This window comes from Styela clava, chromosome 3, assembly GCF_964204865.1.
Source record: "Styela clava chromosome 3, kaStyClav1.hap1.2, whole genome shotgun sequence".
NCBI classification, from domain to species: Eukaryota; Metazoa; Chordata; class Ascidiacea; order Stolidobranchia; family Styelidae; genus Styela; species Styela clava.
The window spans coordinates 1,413,619-1,423,715 of NC_135252.1; the positions used below are offsets into that span (position 1 = coordinate 1,413,619).

The 10,097-nt window shown below is 34.6% G+C and overlaps 1 long non-coding RNA gene across 1 annotated transcript; it reads right to left on the reverse strand.

Annotated features, from left to right (window-relative positions):
- Positions 1-1,234: 1,234 nt before the first annotated feature.
- On the reverse strand, positions 1,235-8,724 carry LOC144421016 (uncharacterized). The gene is made up of 4 exons (XR_013474876.1): positions 8,189-8,724; positions 4,376-4,525; positions 2,427-2,519; positions 1,235-1,406 (listed from the first exon to the last, which is right to left on the reverse strand). It is a non-coding gene; the product is annotated as an uncharacterized LOC144421016 (long non-coding RNA).
- Between the last annotated feature and the right edge of the window lie 1,373 nt (positions 8,725-10,097).

Genomic DNA, 10,097 nt, shown 5'->3' on the forward strand with positions numbered 1-10,097 from the left:
GTTTTGTTTTTCACATTGTAGTAGGTACAAAAATACAAATTAAAAATTAATTATAATCAGGCAGTTTAAAACTATTCATGTTGATTGCCGTGGCATTCATTTTTAGTTATTTTACGCAACCATGAGATAAGTTGAACAAAATCAGAATAATACAGCGAGGCATTTTAGATGCTGGTATCTAAACATTTTGCGCAACAGAAAATCATCCTAGTGAAAAGTCATTATCAAAATTATTTGCAGAAAAGAGAGAAAAAGTATGAATTATATTTCCCAATAATTCCGACTTGCGACAATTTATTGGGTATCGTAACACTTGTGGCATTACATACCGTAAGTTTAAATTTTTCGACGTCATCGAAATGAATGTGTAAATTAGAAGCCTTGCAGGGGAATAGCGGCTATGTCAATCACTCAATCGTGCAACAATATGAGGCGCACGTTCACATCGAAGATAACAAACAATCAAAGTGCCAGGTCTATTTCATCGTCAGTACAATACAAAGCGCAGAAAACTGTTCGAAGATTTCACTTAGGAGGCAAGACACCTCACTGACAGCTGAATGCGGCTACTATAAGTCATTACAAATTTGAACTGAATTATACGATTTACTGATCAAACTCTCTACAAAAATACGATTCGGATCACAGAGACAAACAACAGACAAAAACAAATTGTCATTAGGTTGAAAGCAAGAGCGCAAAAATGATAAACCTCATGAAAAAAAGTAAAATTTCAATTAAGTAGTTGAGTGAGTAGAGTAGTTGAAAAAACATCTATAAAATTTAAGTTTAGAGCAGTGGTTTTTCACCTTTTTGGTGGAGCGGGTCTATAGAAACATTGCTGATTGAAGCTTTTTTCCACTAGTGCTCTGATATGAGGCGAACTACAGCTCACTTGTCAGATATAGCAATGGTTCCTGGACCTTTTTTCACACGACCCAAATTTTTATACCATCTAAGACTACAAGTACTCCTGTATATTGACTGCAAGTGGATGTGGACGGTACACATTAGTCCAAAAATATATGACCGAGTACGGCAATGCATACGCGTATCCACAAAATATTTTATGGTGTTTTTCGCTAAAATATGATTTTACAGACTTTGGGCTTTTATTTTATGCAAATTACTTAATTATTATATTACTTAATTTTATTTCAGAATGTATTGGAAATAGTAGATTATTCAGGTATATGAATTGATTTCAAAGAGTCTGAAGATACTATACTAACCTTTACTATGAATATGATGACTAGAAAATATGGCATCAACATTGAATCTTGTACATTTCCGACAACATATTTTGTAAAAATAGTCGAAACGTGAGCACAGTATACATGAGTAATGTGATGTTATGTGAACTCAGAAGTTTAAGGCTGATGACTATCAGTAACTGGCACCAGAGTCTGCAATATGTATCGAATATAAATTGTTTTGGTATGGCATTAATGAAATAAGGCAATAAGGCGTCAATTTACAGACAGTTCGCCATGCTTTTATGGTCAAAACCATATTATTGTGTTTGTTATCACCTTAATATCACCACCAACATAATTTACCACAGTCATACTTTCAATCATGTTTAGGATACTTGATTGAAGTTGGTCAGTGCTGATAATAATGCTCATTTCTGTATAGATTCGGTATAATTGAGATATGTAAATAGAACTAGACAAAATGAAATATTTAAAATACATGATTTGTTGCTGGTAATAAAGACTTGCCAATTGTGGTAGCGTTGAAAAAATGCGGCATAGTGATATATCAGACTGATATTCATTCTTCGACTGAAGGAAACTATCAGTAGCGAATGCTGCATTTATGCAAGAAAACTGTAGATTGTAATCCAATGAGATTGGAACGTATTTTCTTTTATCACTCAAGCCCCTTATGAAATAAAACTTCATTTACATTCTTATTGAAAGTCAAACACTCCATTTTAGGAGAAAATCAACTTCGGCGTATGCAAGTCTCCTTTAATTAGTAGTGCTTAAAATAATCAACTAAGTGCATTATACACGTGTCAGAAATTTTAAATTTTAAATTCCAACTCCCAACTCTAGAAAATTCAAAACCGGACTCTGTTTAAAAATTTTGAGAATACGAGTCAACTACACAGCCCTATTGAATACTATAGTCCAGAAATTTTGGGTCCAAGACAAATATTATCTGCAGTGTAAAAAATTTGGAGACTAAACTATATCATCAATATTAAATTCACACCAATTCAAACATAATTCTATGTTTAAGTGGCTTTTCATACAGAATCTTTTTTGAAGCAAGAGATGCAATGTATCCTAAACAACTTTCCAGCTTTATAAATGTTTGGATAGAAGAATAGTTTGGTCACAGAAGTATCAGATAGACAGATATCAAACAGAGAGTAATACATAAATAATCAAACAAAGAAAAGTTATTTTAGTTACCTGTAATTCAAGAAATGCTGTACTGTAATGTATTGCAAACAGAAATATTGCAATTACTGGATAGACAATCATGTCTGACTGAAGACGTTCTCACTAAAAATACGAAAAAATGAAGTTTTAAATAGGCTTTAAAAATCCAAAACGGAATCTTATATTGTACGAAAATGATTCCCGTTTATAATAACATTTGTCACGATAAATCAATGTTTCCTAAAGCATTATTATTCATCCGTATACATTAAGAACTACAGGCAGTAATAAAATAATAACAATATCAACATTAAGATTAAGGTTACTAAGAGTTGCATATCTGACGATATTGGACATTTAACTGGTGTATAATTGTCAGTGGTTCCCAACCTGGGTGTCGCATTTTTTGAGGAATTTAATGTGCAACTTTTTTCTATAAAATCTTGATGAAAAAAATAAATTTGTATATAACCGGAAAAATTATAAACGAGAAACAATGGAAACCAATATTTGAGGCTTTGGGTTGACTAATTCCAAACTAAGGTCTCCCACTTCAGAACACTCTTACCAATGTGATATATTATCTGTTGACACTACAGCATGCATTTTAATTTTGACTATGAGTTTGTGGTTCAGTACCCTTTCATTGACTTCCCCATTTACCTATTTTGGAACCCGCCCTCTCTCTCTACGAATTCTATATTATTTATTGAATCTATAATGAGCCGCTTTCCAGTCCCATTTTTGTACAGTTTAGGTGATTTATCATAATAAACTGAATATTTGTGCTACACAATTCGAAGTGCTTACTATATATATAAAAAAGCAAATTTCGTCCCTTGGGCAGAATTCTTCCCCGATTGGGAAGCATTGCGATAGGTGTCTCATTTTACCACTTGTGCGTTGGAGTATTATTCGACAAGAAACTTAGCAGTCGCGACAAAAAAATTTTGTAGACATGGCAGCGTCAAAAATTGAGTATGTTCATCATTTTTTTTTTCAATTTCAAGTGTTGCGTGGAAATTGCGCAACTGTAAAGGCCCTCTCGTTCATCTTCTACTATCAAGTCAGGCAAACTTTCTATGAAATGAGTAACAAGAAAGTACAGAGTTATGCATTTTCATGAGCGTATTTTTAGCTACCACTCTGGTCAATTTTGACTCCCGTTATTTTCAGTTTTCAGTAAATCAGTTTGATAAATTAGGTACCGGTAGGTCTTGAAAATTGCCCTAATATCCTGAAATACTGTACTCATCAAATAGTACTGATGGTGCAATTTCTATTTTGGGGATAATGGGGATAACAGGGTAATTCAATAAATGATAGTATTTGAATTGATTTGAGGATAACTATTTTGCAGAAAACAATAAAGCTTAACATCCTCTCTTTTGTATGGCATACTAATTTAAAATCAGCATATATTGTGAAAGGGTGCGGTAAGCTAAAAAACATGAGTTTTTTCCTGAAAAATTTGGTGCCGCACGAACAAAAAGTTTGGAAACCGCTGATATAAACAGTAAATAGGCAATTATAAAACTGGCAAAACAAAATGGTCTTCGAGGTGTAGTAGCAAACCTAATGTATATTTGATAATTTATAAGCAAGATACATATATTAATTTAGACTCTCGGATTTGAAATTAAACTTGCGGACCCTCGCGGACTGTATTGGCAGAATCTTTGAGTGCCACGGAGCTAATGTGGAGAACCATTGCTCTATTAATTATGCCGGCACCATAGGTTGTAGACCTCTGGTTCGAACCCATCCGCGTTTGAATTAAATTAGAACTTACTTTGGCTCTCAATTACAAATTTATTGTCTATCAAATAATGACTGTGGATTCAATGCTTTTTCAGTTTCTTTCAGAAATCACAAATTCATGTCTTCACCAAAAGTTTGAAATTTTGACTCTTTACTCCAATATCAGTAAAATCATGTCACTCTCTAGAATCCGTCATCAAATACTAAATATAAATTACCTTCCCATCGCCATATCATCACACAAGGTATTTTGTAATGAACAAGTCAGATGTTCATAAAATGTTGAGTTGAGGTTATCATCATCCGATCATGGTCTTCTGTCTATCTGGGCTGCTAATCTTCTGTTAGAATGGCCCACTCTCTTTGTACTAAAAAATAGATCAACTGTGAGCATAAAATGTAGAAGGGTAATGAGATCTTGAGTAATAGTGAAGACTTTTTCAGCTAGTGCTCTGAAATGAAGCGATAACTACTGCCCACTTGTCATATATGACCGATACCAGCACCTAGGTATTGCATTATCGTGTCTTGCATTAATAAGACTCTAAAACATTGGTTCTCAAACCTTTGAAATCGCACCTCATTTATAAAATTCGTCAAGTCTTGTGTCAAACTCAAAAATAACAAGATAACACATTGAAAATATGTGGATAGAACGTAAATATCGAAATCTAACAAATATACTCATTTTTAATTACCGTATATAATTGCATATAAGCCGAGTTACTTTTCATAAACTAATACCGCAAACCTAAACTGAACGATATTATCATCAATGGCGCCAGGCTAACAAATAACATCGGCCATAGATATTAAATAATATTTAAGAGCTATTTCATAGGCTGAAAATGCAAAGATTTCCCGGTATGCTCGGTCACTATTGATGAAAACAATGAATTACGACACAATTTGCTTCTAAATTTATTGTCATGGTCACCCATGATATCTTGACTATGTTAAAAATACAAAAATAATTGTAAAATATTTTCAATCAAAAACATCCTCGATGTGTTGTAAGTACTTCAAGTCGGTGCTCATTTAAATCCTCTCATGTCGACAGTAATTTAGTCGTGCCGTAAGGGGCTGTCTTCGAATACGAATACGATTAAACATAAAAATCGAAAAATGTTCTCAATCAAAATGTGTGTACAATATGCCCTATTAATATAAACACTGAAAACGATACTAGAAGATAGCGAATAGCAATATTTGAATATTAAATTTGAATTGAACATCATCGACTGTAATAGTTGCTTACAGCATGTTACGATTTGGAGAGTCGGCTTATACGCAAATTTTTATAAATTTACTATTTTAATAAAGTCGTTATTAGAAGGTCGGCTTATACGTGAGATTGGCTCATAAGTGAGGCTATACAGTAGCTGCACTCCAACTAACCTCTAGCGGGGCACACCCAACTGTTTGAGAACCACTGCTTTTAAATACCATAGCAATCTACGGACATAATATGTGTGGTAAACTGCCCGATTATAATTAATTTTTCATGCATATTTTTGCCATTCTGCGAAGTTATTATTTATTAATGAGCTACAAAGATCCGTGAAGAATCCCAAGAAATGTTTTTCATTCAATTAAGTATGATAATAATTGATTGAATATACTTAATAACATTGGTTAGCTTAATAATATGTCCATCATAGTTAGGGATGGGTAATTCAGAATACCGAATCCGGAGGATTAGAATTTAGCAGGATCTGACAATAGGTTGCGGTTTCTGCCTCTTCGTCGCCACGCGTCAATTTTTTTATTTCAGGCTTCTAATTTAATATTCAAATATGAGCGTTTTCTCCCACGTGGAAATCTCACTGGTTTAATATTACTTGCATACCTTTGCGAAAAAAAAAAAATGTGAAATCAGCAAACATGGTAATCTCAAGTGGCATATTCAGAACAGCAGCGACTTAGTGGCGATATTCTGATAACGTGATTGCAGCAATCTTTATTAATATTTTATAGAAATGCCTTGCTTTATTTTACATTATATTATGTTTTGCGACCTGTGAGTTTTCCCAAAAAATGATGTAAACCAAAAGCCAGGCGGTAAATGTTACAATATTATTTGCGATTAGTTTAGATCAAATATTAAATATTATTATTACTTTCAGGACACCAATTTCCAAGATACAAATTCCAAAGTTGTATAGCAAAACATGGCAATCTGTCAAATTTATTCTTCATTAAATAAATATAATTTATACCTTTTCTTGCTTTGTGGCAAATAATTTTGATAATGATAGTTAAAAGTATCGAATTTTACTAGGATGATTTTCTGTTGCGCAAAATATTCAAATCCGTGAACAATATCAGCATTCAAAATGCCTTACCATATTAATTTATTTAACGTAACCCATGGCTGAGTCGGCATAGAAAAAAATAAAATCATTTGGCCTACTAGCATACTTTATTAAAATACCACGGATATATAATGCATATAAAATGTGTGGGCAATCTGCGGAGATAAAATGTCTGGTAAATAGCCAGGTTGTGGATAACAATTATTCCATTGATTTTAAAAACAATTTCAAAATGAAAATATTGCAACGAATATGGTTCTCTTTCTGTTTCACAGTTAATAAATTAAAAATTACGCCAAATTTGGCATTTGAAACTTTTGACATAAATCCTGATTTTATCTAGTGAACTAAATTTGATAAAATTTGTAGGCTATTTGTGATTGCACAACACAATAGTTTTAAAATGAAGTAATCTCTTGGCTTAAATATAAGCAGAAGAAGGTAATTTCTGCCTATTATTAAAACCAATAACCTAACTGACAAAAAGTCTCGCGAGGATGTTTTAGAAGATTCAGCTTGTGTAAAAGTTCCGCTCAAATTCAATTTTCTCAAGAAATTGGGCAATTTATGTCTTCATGTCCTTGAGTAAGATTAGACTAGGGCCTATAGTTAGACCAACCATACATCCCGGTTTAAACGTCTGTCCCGGTGTCCCGTCCCGGTTAGCAAAATGTCCCGGAATTTTACTTTAGTGAAATTTTCAAAATTAACTCCGACCTTATGCAAAATTATGAATAATTCCGTCCCAAAAGGCATAACTTTAACTCAAGCTTATATCTTAATTTTTTAGCTTATTAGGTTGAGTAAAATATCGCGCATAGCTTGAGAAATCCTTTGGCTAGGGAATAATGAGTGACGTTCATTTCGTCATTATTCTATTGACTCCAATGAAACTACAGCAATTGCTGCATCAGAAGCCTTATTATGCTTGGAGTTGGAGAAGGCATAATAACTTTCATTTGGTTTTGTTTGAGTCATATTATGCTGAAAGTAATCTAGAACTTGAGATTCTGTAGAGTAATGCAATATTAAAGCTTATAGATATAAATATGGAATAAAAATTTGCAAAGCTCAGGCCGCCGGCCTTTCGTTCAGTTATTTCATTCATAGTTTTGAGTTTGTCCCGGATTATGCCCAAGAAATTATGGTAAGTCTACCTATAGTGCTAGTATTGGTACATCGGGTCTGGTATAGTTTAGTACCACATGTACTTCTAGTTGACCTGGCTCAACAATTTTTGCATATGTCAATCCTAACCCCCACCTGACTAAGTCACCGAAAAATTACGTCATTTCGACGTCACAGTGGCGTAAAAAGACCCACCGAAGTATGCGAATGGTCGTCCAAAACGCGCAGACGATCACCCGAAATCGAGCAAGCAATTTCTCCCGTTTTCTTGTCACAACGATCACGTTAGGAGAGAGATCGCCGGCTTTAGCAAGTTCGTTATCGGCGGCGCAGATGACATTTCGGGCGATCGTAATTATACTTTGGCAATCCCTATGACGTGATGGTGACGTCGTAGTGACGTAATTTTTGGATGGCATAGTCAGGTGGGGGTTAGGAATAGCATATGCAAAATTCGTTATGCTACGCCCACCGGAAGTACTTGTGGTACTAAAATATACTAGACCCGGTACATCTTGGAGGTATTTGTAGACCATTAGCTTGTCTTCGCTGGTATCAGCCTGATATTAGGCCATTCGTTTGACTAACCTGGCTCAAGGAATCCATATTTCCAGTCTCGACGTCGCCTACAATTATTTTCCCATTTGTTTCTTCTGCCGGCATACCGTATGTTGATAGCTTCAATAGTTGCACTGTTTTGCCATTCCCGAGCCGAGCGACCCTTCATTTATTAGCAGAAGGCAACAGCCTAGCCGAGGGCGAGGATCACGCAGAACCGCTGTAAGATCGCAGGCGACGTTGATCGAAAATGGCGCCAATTTACATCGTTGCGCAATCTAGGTATAGAGGACTTGCACGGGTCACGTGACTTTGTTTACTGGACGGCAAAAAAAACAAAAAAGTTCATTTGGCTCCTGTCAGTTGCAAGTCGGATTATACGTTTCCGTTTTGTTTGGCTGTTGAAAATGGTTATTTCGTATTGTTCCGTTGGCTGTACGTATAGTATAGACAACGAAATGGATCTTCAGTTATATTCCACTGTTTTGAAAAGATCCGGAACGTCGCGCAATGTAGATATCATCTATTGGCAGGACTGCTTGGTGTCAAGTCCAGAAGTCATCTCGATTGTGTGTCACTGTTTGCGGACAGCACTTCGGTGATGGTGAGTGATAATTAGGGTTGGATTATCCGGATAGCGGTTAACCGGATAACCGATTAACCAAGAGGTATTTTGCTATCTGATAACCGGATATTATTGTAACGGTTAACCGGATAATAGAGCAGTATAAATAATGCATATGCGCATTAGTGATTTTTATATTTTTTGTTGAGTGGCCAATGACATCTCTCAGAGCATATAATATTCACTTATATCCACACCACTCTGCATATTTTAGTCATCCGTGTAATGCTGGAGTGAACTTGACTATAGTATTACATCACAAAACACGCAGAAAAATGTGATTATTGCGTATTTGCGGTATAGAAGAGCCCGACTTACCTTAAAATAAAAGCATTTCTACTCTAGATATGAAAATAAATGGTAAGCTGCACGAACAAATCCAATTTCCTATTTTTGCTATCTTGAAAATTCATCAAATTTGAGCTATTATTGCAATTCCAATGAGTATAATTTATTTATTACAATAAATGCAGATATTAATTAGCTTATAGTTATATATCAACATTTTCGGGAGAAAAGTCGGGTTCAGTTTCGTCGGTATATAACGCCGATAATTGTTTTATTTCGCCCGGAACTGAAATGGCCGCAGTATGTTATCTATCGTCGTATCTATCTATCGTTAAGAGAGTAGATCTGAAACACACATTTTTGACTGACAATAAGGAATTGAATGCTAACGAAAATACCACGACTCTTGATTTATGAGCCAGTGATAGATAAAACAAGACTCTATTTTAGGCGCTGTTGAATCGCCAAAATTTCGTAATAATCGTATTTACTGAATTTACAACAAGGGTAACTTTTCACGGGATGTAACTTCTTTTCAAATTAAAACTGGCATAATGCCGATGTTAATTCCCCAAATAATAACGCGATGCGGAAGAAAACGATCGGCGATGATAATACAATTAGCCTGTAAAATTCGACCGCCTTTATTAGTGACGTTTTCGAAAACTTCAAAATGAGGAGGAAAGGCTGTTATTACATTTATGGTTTTCATGGAACTTTCACAAACAAATTTGTTTGCAAAATAGTCTATAATATTTCAGAAAAGTTTAATGTGACAGACTCTGTATCGTGTCATGTTTTTCGTTTACTCATTTAGGGTGGTAAGTAAAGTTGTTCAAAAACTGGCGCAGCATTGTTTTGGCTCTGTTAATTTAGTTTAAAAGGTATTCGAATGGAAATAGATTTAAAGTTGTGGCCTAATTAGTACAAACGTGAGAATATTTACAGTGACATGTTAAATAAGTGAAGTTTTCAAAATAGAATAAATTTCTGACCACTTCGGTTTTTTCATAATCATCAATTTGC